Source organism: Camelus bactrianus, chromosome 6, assembly GCF_048773025.1.
Source record: "Camelus bactrianus isolate YW-2024 breed Bactrian camel chromosome 6, ASM4877302v1, whole genome shotgun sequence".
Classification (NCBI taxonomy): Eukaryota; Metazoa; Chordata; class Mammalia; order Artiodactyla; family Camelidae; genus Camelus; species Camelus bactrianus.
Window position 1 is genome coordinate 83,330,931 of NC_133544.1, and position 22,943 is coordinate 83,353,873.

The 22,943-nt window shown below is 41.4% G+C and overlaps 1 long non-coding RNA gene across 1 annotated transcript; it reads left to right on the plus strand.

The window, feature by feature from the left end:
- Positions 1-5,791: 5,791 nt before the first annotated feature.
- Positions 5,792-22,692, plus strand: LOC141577973 (uncharacterized). Its single transcript, XR_012507677.1, has 3 exons — positions 5,792-6,055; positions 21,998-22,124; positions 22,560-22,692. It is a non-coding gene; the product is annotated as an uncharacterized LOC141577973 (long non-coding RNA).
- The last annotated feature ends 251 nt before the right edge of the window (positions 22,693-22,943 follow it).

Below are 22,943 nucleotides of genomic sequence, written 5' to 3' on the forward strand. Positions count from 1 at the left end.
TGCCATTTTGGTAAGTTAAAAACAGCTGAATGACTGCAATTCCACATAGTTCAATCTTATACTTTAATAGACAGAAATGAAATATATTTACATAGGAAAAATACTATCTTTAAACCTATTTTGTTAAGGACCTTTAAAAAGTAGCCCCTCTTCCATTATGCTAAGTGAAGTAAGTCATACAGAGAAAGCCAAATACTGTATGGTATCACTTATATGTGGAATCTAAAAAATACAACAAACCAGTGACTATAACAAAAAGGAAGCAGACTCCCAGACATAGAGAACAAACCAGTGGCCATCAGTGAGGAGGGAGGGGCAATACAGGGGTGGTGGGGTGGGAGGCACAACCTACTGGGTATAAGATAGGCTCAAGGAGGTATTTTGTACATCACAGGGAATAAAGCCAATATTTTGTAATAACTGTAAATGGAAAATAACCTTTAAAATTATATTTAAAATTTTTAAGTATACCCTCTTCTTTAAAGAATTTTAAGAACTTTTTCAAAGCCATATTCCTGGAGCTATATGTCTTATCTCATCTTCCTCAAGATCAAGACACTCATCATCAGTATCATTAGGCAAACTCAGGTCTGAACTTCTGCTTCTCCAGTCTTCACTGAGCAGGTTCCTTGGGTCTCTGCCAAGATACCTGTGAACTACCAGCTGCTTAATTGTAAAACCTGGATCACAAGAGTTTTTAGCTTCTAAGCTTGACTTGAACTTTAAAGTCATTAATGGAGATGCCTCTTCCTACAGATGTTCTAAAAGCTGGTGGCAGCATCTAAAAGCCGCACAGCCATGTCAGCAAGTTCTCTGGTCCATTTTGATGGTGTATGGCAATGACACTGGCAACAGTGGCTGTAGAAACATCTCTATCTCACAAAAAAAAAAAAAAAGAAGGGTGATCAGAAGCACGTCTAGCCGAGTATGGAGGATGCAAGGTGTTCAAACCACCAGATGTTCTGATTTTGCAAAGGCAGCTTGGTTCTCATCACATGTCCTGGGGGCTCTCATCCCAAGTCCAGGTGGTTCAGACTCAGTTCATTGCTTCTTAACTGTCAGGGAGGAGGAACATTTTAAAAGCACTTCCCTGATGGCATCACTCATACTCTTCTAATCCAGGTCCCAGGGCACTTGTGGAAGATTTTATAGAAGAGACGACATTTTAAGAAACTGGAAGAGTAAGTCGACATGAGTACAAGGGGTAGGGATATTCTGACACACTAAGAGGTAAAGCAAGGCTCTCAGTTTGAGAGATGTTAAATAAAGAGTTGGAGTATGGGGGACTCCCTCCTCCATCTCAAGGCACTGTTGAGTTGGGCTGAAAAGACAATCAGGATAGAAGGGATAACATTTAGTACTAGTGGCCTAATTCTAATGGCCAGGCTAACAATAAGGAGCCTGGGTGACAGCCACCAATGAGCTCAAAATAAGAGACCAAATGCTGCCCAGAAAAGGGAAAGACGAAACAAACCCACAGAGACAAAGCAACCTAGAAAGGGCTTTGGCAGAGAACAAATAGGTCCAAAGGGAATTTTTTTTAAGTTGTTGTGATGAGGTATGTGACACAAATCTCCTCCTCCACCTTTCCTACAAAGTTATTTTTTTTACCTGAATTGCTGATTATTTTATACAATCAGAAAGATTTCTTTTTTTTTTTTTCCTATTAACCCTAAAGAGATTCTGAGTTTGGCTTCTAGGTTGGTCCAGAGATTCATCACAGAAATGCTGAAACCAGACTATGGTGAACATCTGGGTGGAGTTCATGCCCTTCAGCATTGGCAAAGGCCTCACTAAATCCTGAAACAGTGCCCTCACCTCAGAAGAGACTTGATGGCCCAGGATTTAACTTCACTCTCAGAGACTTTTTACAAAGCAAACACTTGCTCCTCCATTACATTTCCACAACTGCTGCAAACACAAACCCAGTTAAGAAGCATTTTCTGAATTGTAATAAATAATGTATGTTTTCTTTTCACTTATAAGTAACATAAAAGGTAAAGGCAATCCAGGGTGACGCACTGAATGAAGTAATAGTTTTGCAGTGACACCATAGCAGAGCTGCACAAAAGCTGCATGCCAGATGGCTACCTCGCTCAAGGGAAGACATAAACACCCTCCAACCTCTAGGACAGCAGAGCTCTGGGAAGAGGCAATAAGATCTCAATGCAAGGAGGCTTGAGCTCCATGTGAAGCCACTGGCTTCCACAGAATTTATCACACTGCTCATCACACCACCATCCCAGAAGTGGTACCTGACAGCTGCCTTCTTATCTTAAAAAGCAAACTTAAATTTGCTGTAGTTATGTCTTAAAGTTGTCATCTCTATTTTTCTTGACTGAATGTCTGATCATCAGTTAAAATTGACAAGTGGGTAAGTAGAGATCTATGCTTATTTTCTGTTCTAAAAAAGAATCTGTGTCACCCGAGGTTCTTAATTTTTATAGAACCAAATTCTGGCAGAATCAAAGGGATTCTTGAAGAACACTTTCTTGCATACCATGTAGATTTTTTTTTAATTGAAATATAGTAGGTTTACAATGTGTCAATTTCTGATGTACAGCATAATGTTTCAATCATACATATACATACATATATTCCTTTTCATATCTTTTTCATTAAACTACAAGATATTGAATATATTTCCCTGTGCTATACAGTAGAAACTTGTTTATTTATTTTATATACAGTAGTTAGTATCTGCAAATCTCATACTCCTAATCTATCCCTTCCCACCCCTTTTCCTTCCTGGTAACCACAAGTTTGTTTTCTGTCTGAGTTGTTTCTGTTTTGTAAATAAGTTCATCTGTGTCTTTTTTTAGATTCCACATGTAAGTGATATCATATCAAATTCTACTTTCTCTTTCTGGCTTACTTAGAATGTCAATCTCCAGGTCCATCCATGTTGCTGCAAATGGCATTATTTTATTCTTTTTTATGGATGAGAAGTATTTCATTAATTTTATGTCAACTTGACTGGGCCACAAGATGCCCAAACATTTGGTCAAACATTATTCTTCCTATGACTTTGATGGTGTTTCTGGATAAGATTACCATTTGAATTGATAGGCTAAGCAAAGCAAACTACCCTCCCTAATGTGGAAGGAGCTTCATCCAATCAGATGAAGACCTGAATAGAACAAAAAGGCTGAGCAAGAGGGAACTTCTCCCTCATGAATTAATGAGCTGGGGACATTGGTCTTTTCCAGCCTTCAGACTCAGACTGCAACACCAGCTCTCCTGGGGTCTCGAGCCTTTAGGACTACACGCCAGCTTTGGGACTGGAACTACACAGCAGCTTTTCTGTGTCTCCAGCTTGCTAACTGAAGATCTAGGGGCTTCTCAGCCTCTGTAATTGCATGAGCCAATTCCTTATAATAAATCTCTTTATAGATATACATCTAGATAAATGTATAAATATCTATATCTATCCTATGGGTTCTGTATCTCTGGAGGACTTTGACTAATACACATAATCACCACCTCACTTTTTGTAGAATTTTGCTGCTGCAGGTAATTTTCAGATTTAGATCTCTCCAAAAGATCAAAAGGTTTAGTTTCAGGACAAATTCCAGGGAGTCACTTGTGATTTCTTCTACTTTTCTTAATCGTAAATGTTGATTAAGAAGGCAAATTGCAAAAGCAAAGCTATTTCTCCTCCTTTCCTGCTGCATTTGACTCAGAACTACCGTGAGACCAAAATATTCTGAGAATGCATATAAATCACACATCACAAGGCCAAAATAAAATAGCATTAACCAACCTGAGAGAAATATTCAAGTGAATTGAGGGCAATCAGACTGAGAATGGTGGTAAAACTACATGGCACTTGCCACTGACTTCTCTACCGTGCAGCAGAGAACACCCCTCCCGACCACACTAAACACACTTGGACTCTTTGCAAAGGGCTTCCAAAATGAGTTTAGACTACTTACAAATTTAGATAAAAAGTGGTAGAAGAAATGATATCTAGTGACAAACCTGCAATTGTGACAAGGTTACTACTCATACCTCACAACTACAGTCCATCCCAGCTCTGTGAACAATAGTCTGAGCTGGTCTGCACCACTGGCAAAATAATTTGATTAAAAAAATAACTGAAATAACTCATTAAAAAAAAACAGTAAACACATTTTAAAGCAGCTCTGTTTAATTCAACTTACATGATGCTTTGTCTACTTCATTAAACATATTTGAAAAAAAAAAGGGCATTAGGTGTTCCACTGGCTTATCTGATCATTGCAAATCACCACAACTAGCACTACTACGTCTAAAAGGATTACACGGCTGCATCATTACACAGTAATCTTGCCGGCTGCCTCTAGGGCAATTAGCTCTACCAGTTTCTGCTGCACTAGTCAACTTGAATCTGCTTTTAAACCAATCAAAGACATAATGAAAACCAGCCAGCACAACAGAACCCTACAATCCCTGGCAGAACTGATCTGGAAGACAGCCCTTCCCTTGCCAACAGTAAAAGCTGGTCCTAACTTAAACCTGCAATTGCCAAGCACCATTTCTATCCTTTCTAAGGCACTAAGTGGGACCCTTGGCTTCTTTGTAGGACCCTGTGTGACCCTGGCTAATGACCATGCATGTCAGTCCTCCTAAATAGCTATTCCGGGGAAAAGGGGATGTAGAGGGTGGGCATTCATCATTCGTTCCTTCAAATCTTGGTGCGCCCTCACTCCCTCACTCTGTAACAGACACTAAGCCAGATCCTGGGATGCAACAGTAAATCAGATACAAGGTTGTCCTCAAGGTGCACCCAGTCCGAGTCTCAAACCAAATAATTATAACCCCATGTTATAAGAGCTACGAGTGAGACAAATACATGGAGCATTGGGAACTTGGAAAATGTTCAAATATTTGGCTGAGGAGAAGGAAGAAGACATCTTCGCAGAGAAGAAATATTGAGCCAAGTTCAAATTTTTAAGATCTCTTTATTCCTGTTCCTCTCTCCTCCCATATCAGTTGCCTTCAGTAACCAGCCAGGTGAGAACACCTCAGAATCAACGGGTGCCCAGCCCTGGAGGCCATAATGTGTTCTTACTTCACTTCTATATCAGGTTAAGGGATAGGTTTTTTTGGTTTGTTTTTTAACACCTCTATTGTGGTATGATTCCTGCACAGTGAACTGCACATATTTCAGATGGACACTTTGATGAATTCTGATAAACGTATACACCAATGAAACCACCACTTCATTCAAGATAGCTAACATTTCCATCACTCCCCAAGAAGTGCAAATTTCACATTCCCAATTTATCCCTTCCCACCCTCTTTATCCCCTGATAACCATAAGTTTGTTCTCTATGTCTGTAAGTCTGTTTCTGTTTTGTGGGTAAGTTCATTTGTCCCTTTTTTTTTTTTAGATTCCACATATAAGTGATAGTTTTTCACTGTTTTTGTCCCTAGGGGCTAAAACACCAGCACTCAGGTTCCTGACAACATTATCACACTCAGCTTCCCAAACCTGCTCTGCTGAACAAATGGCAGTAGAAATTCTATTTGACTCCCAGTCAATGTTTCCCCATATTAACCGACTCCATCCATTTCCTCTATAAAACATTCAGATGACAATGCGTACTGAACAGTCACAGTACGCGGGCTAGTCAGCTACTCCCCAGTACTCCCACACACTTCTGCTTCCTCTAATTACTCAGCTGTATGTTTACCAATAGTCAGTGGTGTCTGTCCACATACCTGTTTATGCCAGTTGTAATCTGAATGAGGATCGTGACAGGCAGAAGGATGCCCCTCAAAGATGTCTACATTGTAGTCCTCAGAATTGTGAATACGCTACCGTATATGGCAACAGGAACTTTGCAGATGTGATCACAGTTGAGGACTTTGAGATGGGAAGAGGAGACTGAATTACCCAGGCGGAACCAATCTAATCACGTGAATCCTTACAAGGAGAGAGCCTTTCCTGCCTGAGTCAGTCCGAGAGAAACATTCTCGCTGGAAAACAGTCAAGGAGTTGCCAGCTTTGAAGATGGAGAAAAAGGTTCATGAGCAAAGGAATGAGGACTGTCTCTAGAAGCTGGAAAAGGTAAGAAAAGACTCTCCTTAGAGCCCCTAGAAAGGAATGCAGGCCCGCTGACACCTGGATATTAGTCCAGTGAGACCCCTGTCGGACTTCTGACCTACACAACCGTAAGAAAATACGTCTGTATTGATTTAAGCTGCTAAATTTGTGGTGACTTGTTACAGCAAAAGTAAAACAAAAACACGGGCATGAAATGCACCCTCCCTCTCTCCTCCAGCCTTAGCCTCGCTGAAGCTACTGTGGGTTTTGGTGTATGAAGGGAACTCTGCACAGGTGGCCTTCCAAGCTGCCCCCAGGGCAATGATGAGGACACCTGAATCCTGCATGGTTAGAACTCACAGGATCAGCAACATGGGGAGGCCAGTCTCCAGACTGGTTTTTGTAACAGATTTGCTAGGTCAAAACCTGCATGCGTTTCTAAGGAGGGGAATCACAGGGTTGAGTACTAAGTTGGGAAGAATGGAAAGCTTAAAAATAAGAGTCATACTTGAGACTCCCCACACTGACAGACTGAATGTATGAAGAACTGGGGGCCGGTGGGGGTGGGAGGTGGTGTGTGAGGTCGTAAGAACACCATCTCTAGAAAAAGGGTTAAATTCAGTTCCTTGAACAAAGCACTTAACTTCATTGGTAAAATGGGGATAAAAACACCGAATTCTGAGTTGTAAAGATTATCGATAATTCATGTAAATCTCCAGGCCCATGTTCAACACCTCAGTCACCATCCCTGTGACACCTGGATTAAGTGCTGTTTTTTGGCTTTCTTGGCCTCACATGAAAAGCTAACACCTGACATGTTGAGGGCTTCAAATTTTTCACTTATATACGTTGCCTCCTTTGATCTTAACAGCATCCTCAGAAGTAGGCAGAGTAAGCTTTATTGTTTTATAGAGGCAGCAACTGAGGTGTGGAAAGATGCAATGATTTTCAGACTGCTATTAAGCAGCAAAGAAGGCAAGCAGTCCGGTGCTGTTTGCACTCTCTCCCCTCCCGATGTCTCCGGATCCTGTCTCTGGTTTCCATACGCAACGTGGTTCCATTTGTGTGCCTCCCAGCAGGCCTTTCAGTGCTGTTTTATTAGAGGCAGTGTTGCGGTGTTCCTCTTCCCACACTCCTCATCCTGACGGCCTCACACCTCCCTGTGCCGTATCTAACAGGCTGTCTCTCCCTCAGCCATCCACAGCCCAGATTCTCCCACCTCCTCTGTGCAGCAAAAGTACTATGTCCAGGCTGGCAGGCAGGGTCCAGACTGAGAGCTGTGTGCTTGCTGTAGGTTGGCAGCAGTGGTCAGAGCTGATTAAGTTTTCAAGCTTGTAGGATGAGCCCCACAAAGAAGTGTGCCGATCACCTCAATCACTCCACACATCTGTAGAATGGTCTGAGGATTTCTTTATTGTTGCCTCAGTTTCCCCAAAGGGGATCACTTTTCAGGATGCACATTTTCAGTTGAAATATGGTCCAAAGGCACACAGCAAATGACTTCAGCAGTGTGTCATACATTATGTATAAATACATGTATCTTCTTAGAGGTCTCTAGGTGCTCCTTATGGACAAATCTGGAATGTTCATCGTCTTAGTCTGGGGAGCTCACAAGAGCCCTGGCACTAGGTAAGGGGTTAGAATATGAACCAGAAAGCCCACCTGCTCGGTCCCTTGGTCCCCCTGCTCTCACAGCCCATGTTGGGGGAAGGAGGAAGAACGGAGACTAACATCTAGTGAGCCCTGACTGTGGCTGGCAGGATGCTGTGGGTGTTTGTCACATGACCCAGGGACGTAGACGGGCACTGTTACTCCCACAGATGAGGAGCTGGAGATTACATTACCCAAGGTCACAGGGCATGAATGCCCAAAAGCCTGCTCCTGTGGCCTAAAGGGGTATGCGCTCATCACCCTGGGCTGTGGGAAGTTGCGCTGAGGAGGCAGTCAGTGGAGAGACAGCTGTCTGCCCCACTGAAAATCGAAACCACTCGATCGAACATGTATTGCAGAGCAACTCCAATCTGGCGAATTTTTGTCTAGAAGTCTCAAACCTAATTAGGGAATGAAATCCCTGCTTGGTTTTTCAGATCTCACTCACAGGACCTGAAAAACAAACACATAGGCTCACTTCTTTCAGTGTTTACCTGGACCTTGGCTTTGCCATCAAGTTGACTCTCTTGTATTTAATCTTAAGCAGCGTCTCCCATCAGCTACTTGCTGATGCCCACTGCTGAGCCCATGCAGGAAGTGTTTCTCAACCTTCTCCTTAGAAAAAAAGATTTTCATTGCAATTAGCCTTTTCTTTGAACAGAACAGGTACCCTCTTCTTTAAGATGTCTCTACAGGCTTCCCGAGTTTCTCCTTATCCGTGACCTCTATCCTGAGCGACATACACATCCCAATCCACCTCCTACTCCACTACCAAATTATTTCCAGTCTCCCAGCTTCTGACTCTGTTTCTTGGTTATAGTGTCATTTCATCCCTTGGTCCTTAGACTAATTCTGCAGCTCCAAGACCTGGCTTCACGCCCGGACCGTGATTTGGCACGCAACTCTCAGTTAAGATGCTTTCTGCCACTGAGTGAATATTCCGCATAATTCAGTTGACCCAGAGGTATACTTGAGGTTCCTGTGAACAATGTCCCCGCCAGATCAACCCACAAGCAGAATCCAGATCTCTGAGAATCAGCCTAGTAAGAGAAGTTTTCCAAGTTACTCCATAAAGTCATGAACCGGGAGAGAAAGTCTGAAGCCTAGTTCAGATCAAATGACTCAGCTAGTGAGGGTCCAGTTCCCGCCTGTGCTGTTGGCAGAATACCCAATGAGAACCAGCTCTTGGTATTGAGGAAATGGAGAGAGTCATGAATACTGTTTTATCTTAAACACTTCCCCAAGGCCCATGGCAGTGCTTACTGCAACAAGTGCCCCTTCTTAGATGAAAAACATTGATTGCCCTAATGGCAAATAGGCCCTAAATGGAGAAAGGAATTCTCAATTCAAAGGTAGCCTTACAAATGGAAAACAAAGTAAGAGCCCTCTAAAAATAAGGAATACCTGTCCTACTCATAAGTATCATTCATAGGAAATAGTGCCTAGTGAGTATCTTTTGATGCAGGAAATATTAATAAAGGAAACATAAAACATTAATTCTAATATCACTGTCTTTGCCCATTCTCCTATATGCCTATGTTCTGAGTAAACGTATTTTTTTCTGACTAAAAAAAATCATTGCAATATTAGATACATAAAATTAATTGGAATTTGATTTGTTCACTTTCCACTTACTGGTACTTTGAGAAATTATGGTCATTTAAAACTCCCCAAGCATAATTTTGGGGCAATAAACTATCCACCAAAAGCACAACTGATTCAAGCCATAATTAGCCCTGCACAAGGCTGCAGCCAAATGGGCTCTCTTTTTACAAAACAAAGATTGTCAAGGGGAAATAGTTACCTTCATTACAGCTGAAACTGTCTGCTCTTCCTGTTGGAAAGAAGCAGAGTCACTCTCCTCCTACTCTTAGCCTCTAGCTGCTCCTCTAAACACTGTAACATGCTGGAACTGCCCATCAAGGAAAATCCAGCACATTTTCTGAAAGTCTGGGTCATGGACAAACTGGTCCAGGCCAAAGCAGAAGGTGTCATTTGCTGGTTGTACCAAAAAAGATGTAGAGAAGACAAAACAAACAGTATTGAGCACTCTGCCTTTAGCTGGATATGTGATCTTGAGGAAGTCTGTTGGACTCTTGTGAACCTCAGTTTAGTTATGTGTCACAGAGGTGTAAGGTGTGGGTAGGGGCATATTGGAGCATATTGTGACCCCAGGTCCAGTGTGCAAGGTGCCAAGTGTTGAGGTGGGGGTGGTAATACTGCATCCAAGGGACTGTGATAAATCTACTGAGGCTCCTCAGGTCCACAACATCAACAACTACAGTTTGGTGAGCCCTGTGGGTGTTCACAGTGGCTGCAAGGGCTACTGGGGTCCTTAGCAGTGTCTCCAAGTCCAGCAGCTAGAGACCAGGGCAGGCAGCAGTGGTGGCCAGAGCTGGTGGTATGCACACACTCAGCCGCAGGGTCCAGCTGCAGGTGCCTGTGTAGTGAGTGGGGCCCAGAGCAGGCAGAAAGTCTGGGGCCAACTACAGGCATGCTGGCAGCTGCAGGTGCCCTGGCAATAGTTATGCACTCCCTTGGCTGTTGCATCTCACAACTGGTGCACAGCCACGGTGGCCAGTTACAGGGATCAGGACAGGGCTGTACAGGTGCACAGCTGGAAGGGCTAGCTGCATAGAGTACAGTGCAAGCAAGCGACAGAAGACAGCCCAAGTGTGCGTGTGTGTGTGCAGGCAGGGGCGGGATTGGCCGTTGGTGTGCTCTCCCCTGGCTGCACCGCGCCCCTCGGGCATGTGCAGTGTGGCAGCAGCCAGCGCACAACTGAAGGGACTCACTCTGAGTGTCCACACAGCTGCAAGAATCTAGGCTGATGTCCTGCACTTGGGTACCACACAAGCCTGGCGACCAGTAGAGCCTGGGCTCCGGCAGGAGCTGGGGAGGAGTTTGAATTGTAGGATTCAGGCAGCTGGCATCAGCAAGTGTGAATACCTTTGCAGCACACACTGGTGAAATCTGCAGTGGGTCCACGGCAGCTATGCTGGCCATTGGTTTCTTAGTGGGGAAAGCTGCCAGGTTGATCTGGAAACCACTGGAAACCACGATCTCCTGCTGTGTGGCTGCTCCTGGCAGCCTCTGCTTTTCCTGGATCCTAGCCATCTCTGTGTGCCTCAGCTTTGCTGATTGGAGTGGTGTGAAACTGAAGGAGGACCTTCACACAGTGCCTGGAAGGCTGAGGAATCTGGTTGTGCACCCTCTTCCGAGGGAGGAGAATGCTTCCTACCTGGGAAGTCGCTCTTGGTGCTGAGCAGTGCTGGCTTGGGGATGGGATGATGCACACACAGGATGAAGCTGTCTTCCTTCCTTTCTTGTGCAGTTATTCTCAGATTTTTTGGTTCCACTGTGCTGCTAAAGTTTAAGAGGATTCCAGAGCTCTCAGACCTGTTCCTTTTCATGGCAAGCTGTCTTAACTGCTGATCTTTGTTGGGGGACAGAGGCTGGAGTCTGCTACATCACCCTCTGGTGACAGCACTCCTGAATTGTACATTTGAATACTGTACCTCAGCTTCACAGTTTCAATTCAGTTTTCCATTCTGCTCGGTGCCTGGACTGAGGGGTGATTTTTAAGAACTAGATCAAGGAGCTTCCTTGTCCCAAGTGGAATCTTTCTGATCTTGAAAAAAAAGTCCAAAGTGCCTTTGGCTGAAGTCAGTCATTAGCCCTGAAATCCCCAACTTCATTTGTCTGTTTTACTCTCAAAACCAAGGTGACAGTAGTGTTCTCCGGGAAGTTAGCCAGCCCTTCCGCTATCCTTGCTCTGTCTCCAGTATGTATGCAGTTGGGGGTTTGAGATGAGAGCCTGAGTAACTCCATAATAATTTTCTGAGGCTGCAAGTTCCAATAGCATTTGGGGAAGGTTATCCATTTTTTTTCCCCTGTGGGCAAAAGCTCCAACATACCAGAGTCTTGGGCAAATAAAAGCTGTCAAAAATGAGTCCTGCAGCAGCACGTGGGTAAACGTATACCACTTTCTCTAGATCACCGCTTCCCAAAAGAGCAGCTTGTCTTTTTAAAGAACTGTTTTCCAAGGCAACTTCCTCCACACTGAGAGCCACAGTCGTCAAAAGTTGACCCAAGGAAACCCATAACCCTTATTCCCAAGTTACTGTTTCAAGCAGTCCAGACAATCCAGGCCATGCCAGCCTTTCTATCCCTTCCAGAGTGGGGGAGGGTCTTGGGGAGGTCAACGAGGATAGCTCATTCAGGTCTTGTGTGGTCCGTGTGGGAAGTCAGATCACAATATTTCACAAAGTAGTAGAAGAAGCCATGGAAAGTTCTGTTTCATCACAAAACCAATGCTGAAATCCCAGTGCACTGAAAACTTTCCCTGCAGTAACCTCAGTCCACAATTCAGAAGGCTAGAGGGAAAACGCTAAGAAGTAATGTTCTCGGTCAAAGAATAATCTGTCCTTTAGTAGAGCTGAAGGTCTGAGCAGCATTTCCTAACAGAGCCCCTGGGGAATGACTTGAAGCAGAATAGGCTGCAGTCATTCCCTCAATCACCATTCAGTGAGTACTTACTGATCAGTTTAATGATATATTTTACTTAAACCAATATATCTAAGATACTACCATTGCAATACCAGAAATGTGTTAATGAGATTTTACATTGTTTTTCATCAAAATTGGGTATATATTTTACACCTGGACTACATCCTACTTTGCACGAGCCACACTTCATCTGTTCAGCAACCACATGTGCCTAGGGCTTATGGCATTCTACATCTTGGGCTTAGACATTGAATCCACTCTTCATGTCTGATGAAATTAGTAAAGTGGTTCCCATCTGGAAATAAAATGGCATTACCAAGTTTTAATGCTTAACTAATGGGTTCTACCAAATCTAAGTGGATTATAATAGAAGGATATCACTTGACAGCCAATTTGATATGGTTAGGGAGAGCACAGGCTTTACAGTCAGACGTTCTCATGCTAAAATCTCAGCAAAATGGTAGATAAAAGGATCTTCACTAACTGATTGTTTGCAATAGTGAAAAATTAAACACTGGTTTAAATTTCCCTCACTACGATAATGGATAACAAATTGTGCTGTAATCCCCTGATGGAACATTGTACATAATTTAAATGAATAAACTGGATTACATGTGTGCATAACAGAGATATAACTAAAAAAAAAGTTTAATGAAAAAATGTATTTTATAATAGGATACCTTCAGTATGACACCATTTTTTAAGAATTTAATCACATGTAAAATACTGTACTATATCAGTGGTGGATATGCACTAATGACGTGCAATTATAAAGACATGCCAGGAAAGGGAGACATCCACTTTGGAATAGTGGTTCTCTGGAGGAGGGAGGAGGGAAATGGGGTGACAGTGTGCAAAGTGAGACCTCAACAGTATTTGCAACGATTTATTGAGGAGGAAGAAAAAAATCTTTAAGACAAAAACATAGGCAGTTAACAAATGACTACAGCTCAGAAAATCCCTTGCCTGAAGAACACTTTGTTCAGCCTCTTAATAGTTTTGAGGAAGTAAAAGCAGCAAATGCAATTCTTAGTCTAGGGAGCTTCCAGACAAGCTTGAATCTAAAATCTGTTTCCCCAGGTAGCCCATCTTCCCACAAGACAAATGCACAGGACAACACCACCGGCTTAGAGAAGGGAGGTTAGAGACGCACAGAAGGGCAGCTATAAATACTGAACTTAGCACCCAGACAAGTCCAGGAAGAAATGGCTTTCTGAACAATCTAATGATTCAAGTTAATGGAGAATGACAAGACGTGCCTCCACAGTTTGCTCAATCTGTAGGATTTCTACTCCAGGCTGTACACAGGGGAAGAAAATTTAAAGTAATTAATGAAAAGTTAATTATCATGCAGGCATTGGGAATTTAATATAGAGCTTACAGAGGATTTATTCCTGGACATACTTTTTTTTATCAGCATCTCCTAACCCACCTGTGCATCAGCAGTAAGGTTTCCATTTGTTCTCCCATAATTATGCAGAACTATGTACTTTGTTCTGCGTGTTCCCAGTTCGATTTGAACACTGATTAAGTGGGAAATAAATGAATTTGGTGCAAGTGTTGATAGAATCATCATAAACTGGCCCTTACACATGGAAACAAACCATTCGCTAATGGAATAACTGGTCTTTATTTGGGGGAAAACACATAATGTGATCAGATGGCATGCACACACAGTCACGGGCCCCCACGGATGGGTATGTTACAAGAATGATGGTAAATTAATTTGAACAAGCTATTCTAGCACAGGGCATGCAGGCTCTAGTTAGAAAAATAAATCCAGTGAAAGAGAAAAAATATGATCTGCCCTGCCCACTTTACAGAGTTTGTCCTACGAAGGTGATGGGACTTTGAATCAAGGAATGGAGACAGTTAATTCTCTCATGAATAAAACGTGCACATTTAAAGTAATAAACTCCCAGGTGGTAACCTGAGAAAGTTTCTGCGGAGACCACAGCAGACTTCCACAAGCCAGCATAATGCCACTGTTCCTGGCTCCCTGCAGGTAAAATCTGGAGGCTCGTTTAGGGTGCTCTGTGGGCTTAAAAAGAGGTAACTACAATATTTCAACCAAAACAGAAAATTAACTCCACCCTAGCTTGTTTGGAGATGAGCCTGGATTGTACCTGCCAGAGTTCTCAGCAGCTGAAGCATTTACTGTGCACTGTCTTTCTGGGATGTGTTGAGAGATGAAACAGATCTCTGACTATTAGAATATAACTCGTGGTTGTCTAAGAACATGATCTCCAAAGCACAGAACAGATGACTTCCTTGGATGGATATAGCTCATTACTAGGCAGGTAACTAGCCCATACTATAGGAGTGAACCAGGTCCATCAGAATAACAGAGGCATCGCAAATACAGGCAATCAGGTGCGCACAGGCCAAGAAAGCAGTAGGAAAAGACAGAAATGCCTGAACTCTTTAAGAAAAAACATTCTCCGGCTGAGATAATGAGTCCAAAATTTAGCATCACATTTTTAACAGTTTCTCTTTGCATCTAATTACAAAGTCAATACTTCCTCATTTAAAATAAAATCCAAATAAACACACAAAGAAAAAGAACGTTAAAAAAAAAATCTATGACCCTATTTATCCAAAAGGTTTATGTCCTTTCAATGCTGTATGTAATTATTTAAGAGCAGGGTTTCACATCTTCAGCAATATTGACTTGTTGGACCAAATAATTCTTCGGTGTGGGGGACTGTCCTCTGCATTGTAGGGTTTTCCACAGGATCCCTGACCTCTATTCACCACATGTACCACCTCAATGTAGGAGCCAAAAATGTCTGCCAACATTGACAGATGTCCCCGAAAGGCCAAACAGCATCCAGTCGAGAACCGCTGTTCACATGGAATCATATTATACCACTTCAAAACCCCAACTTTCCTTTCAGCTGAAGTATAGTCGATTTAACATCTTACATTGGTTTCAGGTATACAACATAGTGATTCAATATATTTATAGTTCATACTCCATTTGAAGTTATTACAAATAATGGCTATATTTCCCTATGCTGTACAATATATCCTTGTTGCTTATTAATTTTAGTAACATAGTAGTTTGTATTTCTTACACCCTTACCCCTATCTTGTAGCGCCCCCCTTCCCTCTCCCCACTGGTGACCACTAGTGTGTTCTTCATATCTGTGAGTCTGTTTCTGAAACCCCCAACTTTCACTTAACAATATAAGTACCTTTCTATGTAGTTAGAAACATTTCCGCAGCATCTTTTTAATGTCTTCAGAATAGTCTACTACATACTGTGCCATAATTTATTTAACCAGTCCTTGTTTTCAATGTTGTGCTAAAATACAAAGATCTTTGTGCATATATATTCTGGCACAAAATTATTTCTTACACTAAATTTCTTAAGATATCTGGATCAAGGTGGGGATTTTTGATTTTTAATGTCTTCTTCTTTTAAAGCTTTGACACACTCTTGCATTATTTTCTGTTTGAGATTGGTGTCAGTCTTTACCTGGGACATTCTCTCTCACACTACTCCGTAAGTTCAGGGATTTATTTCTCTATACTACAGTATCTGCACATTGTTTAGAGCTGTGCCTGGTGCTCAGCTCAATATTCAGCGAATAGATGGATGAATAAGTGAAAGAATGGCAGTTAAAATTTCAAACACCTTGCAAAATGCTAATCTGAAACTTACTTTATCCAAAAAGAGCACATTTAAGGTTGGTTTAGAAGTAATAAATAGGTTTTCAACGTGTTTTCACTTCAGAGAGAAGAGTATTAAGAGCAGATTGAAAGTCCTAGACCTGAACACTTCAGTTTCAAGTTCGCAGTTGGAGTGAAGAGATTTTGGTGGAGGTGGGAAAGTGATGAATTATTTATTGAGCCCCCCAGCTCTGCTGCTTCTTCAGAAGATAATACCTGTTTCACTGCTTTATGACCGTACAGCTTCCTTACTGGGAAGACAAGAATAAAGACAGAAAGTAGTTGTCTTTGAATATTTTTGTAAACTCAAGACTAAGAAATTTAGAAGATGCTGCTTTAACTAGTCATTTGTGTTTTGTGATGGAAACATTCCAAAATGAGTTTGAACAGTTGATCTGCTTAACACACTGTACTTGTTCATATCTAATTAGTGGACCTTGAACCCCAAAGTGATGATCAGGGAAATCCAAATACAATTATAACAAGGATATGAAAAACTGCTTCAAGTAATACTCCATCTTTCAGCTCTGTCCTCCTGCACATGGTACAGTACACCTCTCTTAGACACAACACCCAACCTGTTCCACTTATAACGTCCTCTTAACCTCTCTTTAAAGGTGGGTAAGTGTCAGTTTTTGTGGTAAACTACGCCATGGCAGGAGCACAAATGAAAGGTGAAGAATACGGTGAGAGCCTCATTTAGGAGTCAAGGAGTCTTAGTCAGGCCCCTCATAATTGAGGGAATTAAAGAAGATAAAATACGTAGATCCTAGCAAATGGCCCATACCATCCTCACTGCTTAATTCCAAGGTTACATTGGTCCAGACGGAATATTAATCAAACTCCAAAAAAAAAAAAATTATCTTAGAACCCCAATTTGTTTTAAAATTCAAGAAATATCCAGTTAACTATCATAGCGGAGTCATTAGGTACTTGGAAATTTTACATAACTGCTGCAGAAGTTATCCACGCATTGTGCTAAAAATATTTCCATTATTTTGTTTTTTTGTTTTTGTTTTGGAGGAGAGGTAATTAGTCCATTATTTTGGGAGAGTCACTTGATAACATAAAGAAATATATTAAGAGTGCTTGGTAAAATTCCTCACGAAAAGGCACTATTTGAAAACAACATTGTATTAGCTGCCTAAACTAAGAAATTCTAGATATTATAGATGTTAGTCCTCAACCTTGGAAACACATTAGAATAACCTGGTAGTATTTTCCAGCTTTCTTTAGTTAAAACTGACAAAATTGTAAGATATTTAAAATGTTCAACCTAATAATTTTGTGTGTGTGTGTGTATACACACACACATTGTGAAGGGATTCCCCCATCAAATTAACACATTTACCTTTTGTGTGTGTGACACACAAGTTTTACTCTTAGCAAGTTTCAATTAGACAATAATGTGACCATTACCATAGTTGCTATGTTTTACATTAGACCCTCCTGCCCCATTCCCCTGCCCCCAGCAGGCACTTTCCTATCATTTGAGTTTCACCTCATTTTTTAATTCCACATATAAATGATACCTTGCAGTGCTTATCTATTTGGCTTATTTCATTTAACATGATGCCTTGCAGGTCCATGCATGTTATCACAAGAGGACAGGCTTTCTTTTTCTATGACTGAATAACAATGTGTATGAGTATTCACATTTTCTTGATCCATTCACGGTCAACTGACGCTTAGGTTGCTTCCACATCTTGGCTATTGAAAATAATTCACAATGAACATGGGACATGGGAGTACAGACACCTCTTTGCCACCATACTTCTGCTTCTTTTTGACACTAAGAAGTAGGATGGCTGGGTCATATGGTAAGTTCTAAATTTTTAATTCCCACTAACAGGGCACAAAGTTGCATTTTCTCCACATCCTCACTATAATGTTAACTCTTGGTTTTTGGGTTTTTTTGGGGCTGTTTTTATTGAAGTATAGTTGATTAACAATGTTATATTAGTTTCAAGTATATAACACAGTGATTTGATATATTACAGGTTATATTCCATTTAAAGTTATTGTAAAATATTGGTTATACTCCTTGTGCTGTACATTATTTTATCTTATTTTATATGTATTAGCTTGTACCTCTTCATCCCCTTGCCCTATTTTGGCCCTCTCCCCACAATCTCCCCTCTGATAACTAGTTTGTTCTCTGTATCTTGAGTCTGTTTTGTTAACATTTATTTTTTAGATTCCACATATAAGTGAAAATATACGGTATTCATCTTTCTCTGTCTGACATATTTCACTAGGATACTATCCTCCAGGGCCTTCCATGTTTTTGCAAATGGCAAATTTTCATTATTTTTGTGGCTGAATAATATTCCATTGTGTGTGTATACACACATACATACATACACATACACCCCCCCACACATCATCTTTATCCATTCATCTGTTGATAGACATTTAGGTTGCTTCTATATCTTGACTATTGTAAACAGTGCTGCTTTGAACATTAGGGTGCACATATCTTTTTGAATTGTGTTCTTCAGATATATACCCAGGAGTGGAATTGTGAAATCATACGGTAGTCCTATTTTTAATATTCAGAGGAACCTCCATACTGTTTTCCATAGTAGCTGTACCAATTTACATTCCCACCAACAGTGAACAAGGGTTCCCTTTTCTCTACATCCTTGCCAACATTTATTTCTCGTCTTTTTGACATTAGTCATTCTGACAGGTGTGAGGTGATAGCTCATTGTGGTTCTGATTTGCATTTCCCTGATGTTTGGTGATGCTGAGCATATTTTCATATGCCTACTGGCCATCTGTACATCTTCTTTGGAAAGATATCTATTCAAGCCTTCACGCCATTTCTTAATCAGGTTTTTTTGATAGTTAATTGTGTGAGTTTTTGATACATTTTGGATATAGGCCCCTTGTCAGTTATATCATTTGCAAACATCTTCTCCCATTTGGTAGGTTATCTTTTCATTTGTTCATGGTCTCCTTTGCAAACGCTTTTAAGTCTAATTAGGTCAAACTTGTTTATTTTTGCTACTGTTTTCCTTGCCTGAGGAAACACACCATTTTTTTTTTTTTTTTTGCCAAGAATTATGTCAAACAGTTCACTGCCTATTTTTTCTCCTAGGAGTTTTATGATTTCTGGTCTTTTATTTAGGTTTTTACAATTTCAAGTTTATTTTTGTACATGGTATGAGAGAATATTCTAACTTCATTTTTTTTCCACATGTAGTAGTCCAATGTTCTCAGCACTGCTTATTTAAGAGAGACTGTATTTTCCCCGTTGCATATTTTTACCCCTTTTGTTGTAGACTGGTTGACCATAGGTGTGTGGGTTTACTTCTGGGCTCTCTATATTGTTCCATTGATCCATACATCTGTTTTGTGCCAGTGCTTTACTCTTTTGATCACCATAGCTTTGAAGTATAGTCTGAAATCAGGGAGTGTGATACTTCCAGCTTTGTACTTTTTTCTCCAGGTTGCTTTGGCTATTTGTGGTATTTTGTAGTTCCATGTGACTTTTGGGATTGTTTTAGTTCTGCAAAGAATGTCACAGGTATTTTGATAGGGACTGCATTAAATCTGTAGATTTGGGTGACATGAACACTTTAACAACATTAATTCTTCCAGTCCATGAATATGGAATATCTTTCCATTTCTTTCTATCATCTTCAATTTCCCTCATCAATGTTTTTATAAAAAGTTTTCAGAGTAGAGGTCTTTCTCTCCCATTGTTGACCCTCTCATTTTCCATCTGCATTGCTCCCTAACCTCAGCAGCTTTTTGACCATTATTTTGAAGTCTATCAGGTACGTCACTTTTCTCCATTTTATTAAGATCCTTTTCTAGAGATTATCTTGTTCTTTTGCTGGAAACATATTCCTGTTTCTTCATTTTCCTTGACTCTGTCGATTTCTGAGCATTAGATAAAACAGCCACCTCTCCCAGTCTTGACAGAATGGTCTTGTGTAGGAGATAAGCCTCATCTATCAGCCTGGCTCTGGCTCCTGGTTCTCTCAAACCTCTGGGATTATCCAAGGTGTCTCCTTTGTTCTCAGTGGCTCGCAGTAGTTGAGGGCATGCCAACACCAATCAGTGTCCTAAAATGGAGAATCTCAGCCAGCATCTAGATACAGACTGACTGTAAGGCAGACCGTTAGGCAGCAGCTGGGGAAGTATGTTGCTAAGCGGAGAAGCTGGGAGATAAGCATTTTTGCCTGCATGCTCTGCTCTGGGCCCACATATGTAGCTGCAGAGATTAGGGGGTGCTTCTGTGCCCATTAAGAACTGCTTCTATTTGCTACTGTCCTGTGGGACTCATGAAGGCAAGCCCTGTTAGCAATCAGAGCCAGGCCCATCCCTTAGAAGCAGCAGCAAAGCTGGGCATAGATATGTGTACAAGCTCCTTCCTTGGTGACGCTGGCAAGTTTGAGTGGCTATAAGGAGACAGCAGGGGAGGTGTCCACCAGCTTCCCAGCTCCAGGGATCACAGCTAGCACCTAGATATGTGGTATAAGGTATAAGCCTGACCCTGAAGCAGCAGGTTTCAAAGTACGCAGATACGCTCTTTCAGAAAAAGTGCAAAATTGCTGATTTTTGCCTGCTTCTTTGACTCTAGGCCCACAGGGCAGCTAGCCACAGCAAGTGCTCTCACACCCTTTAACAACTGCTCCTTTGTTTGCTAGTCGTGTGGGTGCAAGCCTCTCTGGCCTTCAGAGCTAGGTGTTTCGGAGCGCCCACCCGGAGGGAGGGAGTTCAAGTGCCTCTTTGTCATCATCTTCTCCGACTCTCGCACCTGGTAACTTTTTAAAAATACCAATGCCTGGGCCTCCATCTCAGATTCTCATTTCACTGGTCTGGGGCAGGGACCTGGCACTGATAACTGTAAACTGCCCCAGAGATTTTCATGTGCCATCAGGCTGGAGGGCCCTGTCTGGGTGCTACTGTAGCTCATCCTCAACAGTTCTGACCAAAGCCTCCTGGATCCCTAATCTCCAGTGGGGACTTCCCATCAAGAGAAAGGAATGCTGTTGCTCAGTAGGGCCCAGAGTATTTCTGAGGGTCCACTAAGTAACAGTGGGAATGAAATACTGCCACGTGTGCTCATGCATTGTGAGAACATGATTTTAGATCCCTTTCCACATCACTTATTAGAAAGACAAATCAAATAACACACTGGACATCTTCAAAACTCACCTCTCACCTAAGATGAAGCCTGAAGCTTGTCAGCATCAGAGCTTCCAGCCCCTGGGACAAAGACATAACTCTTACTGGCAGTAACCCTGACAGCGTTAGAGAATTTAAGAACTGGCCTGAGAGCAATAGCTATTAGATTTAAACAGTCCTATAAAACGTGAACTGTAACTAGAGGAATATACCTCAAAATGATACAAATTTCTCAAATATAACAAATTATTGTGTTGCTAAATGAGGCAAACAATGCCTTACACACAGCAGACACAAAACAAAAATTTTAAATACTGAAATTGCTCATCAATTTTGGATAACAAGATTAGCATGCATTTCAGGGGTAAATGAACCCTTTCTCCAACAATTATACTATAATTATAGGTATTGCAGTACTTTTTAAAGGAAAGTAAATTTCAAAAAAACATTCACTTCATTAAATGCTGTCTGAATTGTACTTAACCTAAAGGAGATGATCACCTGTCAGTCCTGGAAGAACTGGTAAGAAAAAGTGCCCAGTCCAGAGTCACAAGTCAAAGTGCTCTATGAAATCTATCCTTTTCTCCAGGACATTTTTACCACTAGATTTTTCTCCTTGAATGAATGAACATACGTATCCTGAGCACCAATATGCTAGATGCCGTTTAGGGTATCAGCTAGTGACTGAGCCAGAGTCTGAATCTAAGCTCTGCTGCTTGTTCGTGACATATGGAGCAGGCTATACAGTTTCACAGTCTCACGTTCCTCATCTGCAAAATGAGGACACCAACTTATAAGGTTATTATAACATATGCAACATACCTGGCTCTAACAATTAACATAGCACTGGATTCTCACAACTCTGGGACAAGGTGGTAGTGCCTGTTTGAAAACATGTGATCAAAGGAACTGAGAGGTTAAGACCTGGATATTGGTTCCTTTGAGGTATTTTCCTTTACATTAACTCGCGTGCATTGTATATTCTTCTAGAAATGGGGAAACTGTCTCTAGGAGTCAAAAAGCTACCGGCTCTGGTGTTTGGCAGCATGAAGAATGTCAAGAGTACTGAAGAGGAACTCAGTGGGCAACACAATGCAGGCGCCTGCAGTTTAACACGGTACGAGTATGTTGTATCATCATTTGCTTCTGAATCCTTTTCATCAGGTGGACTGCCTGTAATGCGTGCTCACTGCCTACACTGCATTCCCTGATATCACAAGAGTTAATGTGTAACAGTATCATTAAATGTTCACTGGAAAACTGTGTGGGGCAACTCACTGACTAGAATGGCAGACTTTTACTTGGTGTTCCTCTTAAGAGTTCATGGCTTGGTGTCAAACCAAACATATATGCACTTTACTGGAATGTTCTAAACAAATGAAATATACTAACCATGTATTTAAAAGCTGACAGTCTGAAAACAAAGAGTTCCTCAAAATGCTAAGGAACCAGATTCCTGTATTTTTTGGTTAGTTAACATTCCTTAAAAAAAAGCAGTACTCATTATTTTAACAGATTCTCCCCAATTAGTTGTCCTTACTTCTATTTTTAGATTCTGTGGCTCCTGAAGTAAACTACTACTTTCATCAGCAAAGCAAGTTCCAGGCAAAACTTCTTTAAGAAACCTGCCCAAATAGCTCATGCAGAGCCTTCCTGGGATGCCTTGACATGTGAATGCTACAGCCAGACCCATAAATGCAGGTGTATCACCACTAGACAATTCGACCTAAGCAGCAAAATCAGTTTTGCAACCCAAGGTAAGCGCTGCTCTTCACAGCAAGTCTTCCCAATAGTGTAGATTTAATTAATGTCAGAGTCACAGGCTGCTTCCTTTCCTAACGTCTCTCTCTGCTGCTAATTTATTCTTTGTATCTTTCACTTTGCTGGTTATTTTAAAAATAAACTGCAGTACACTTAGCAAATGGCTACACACACA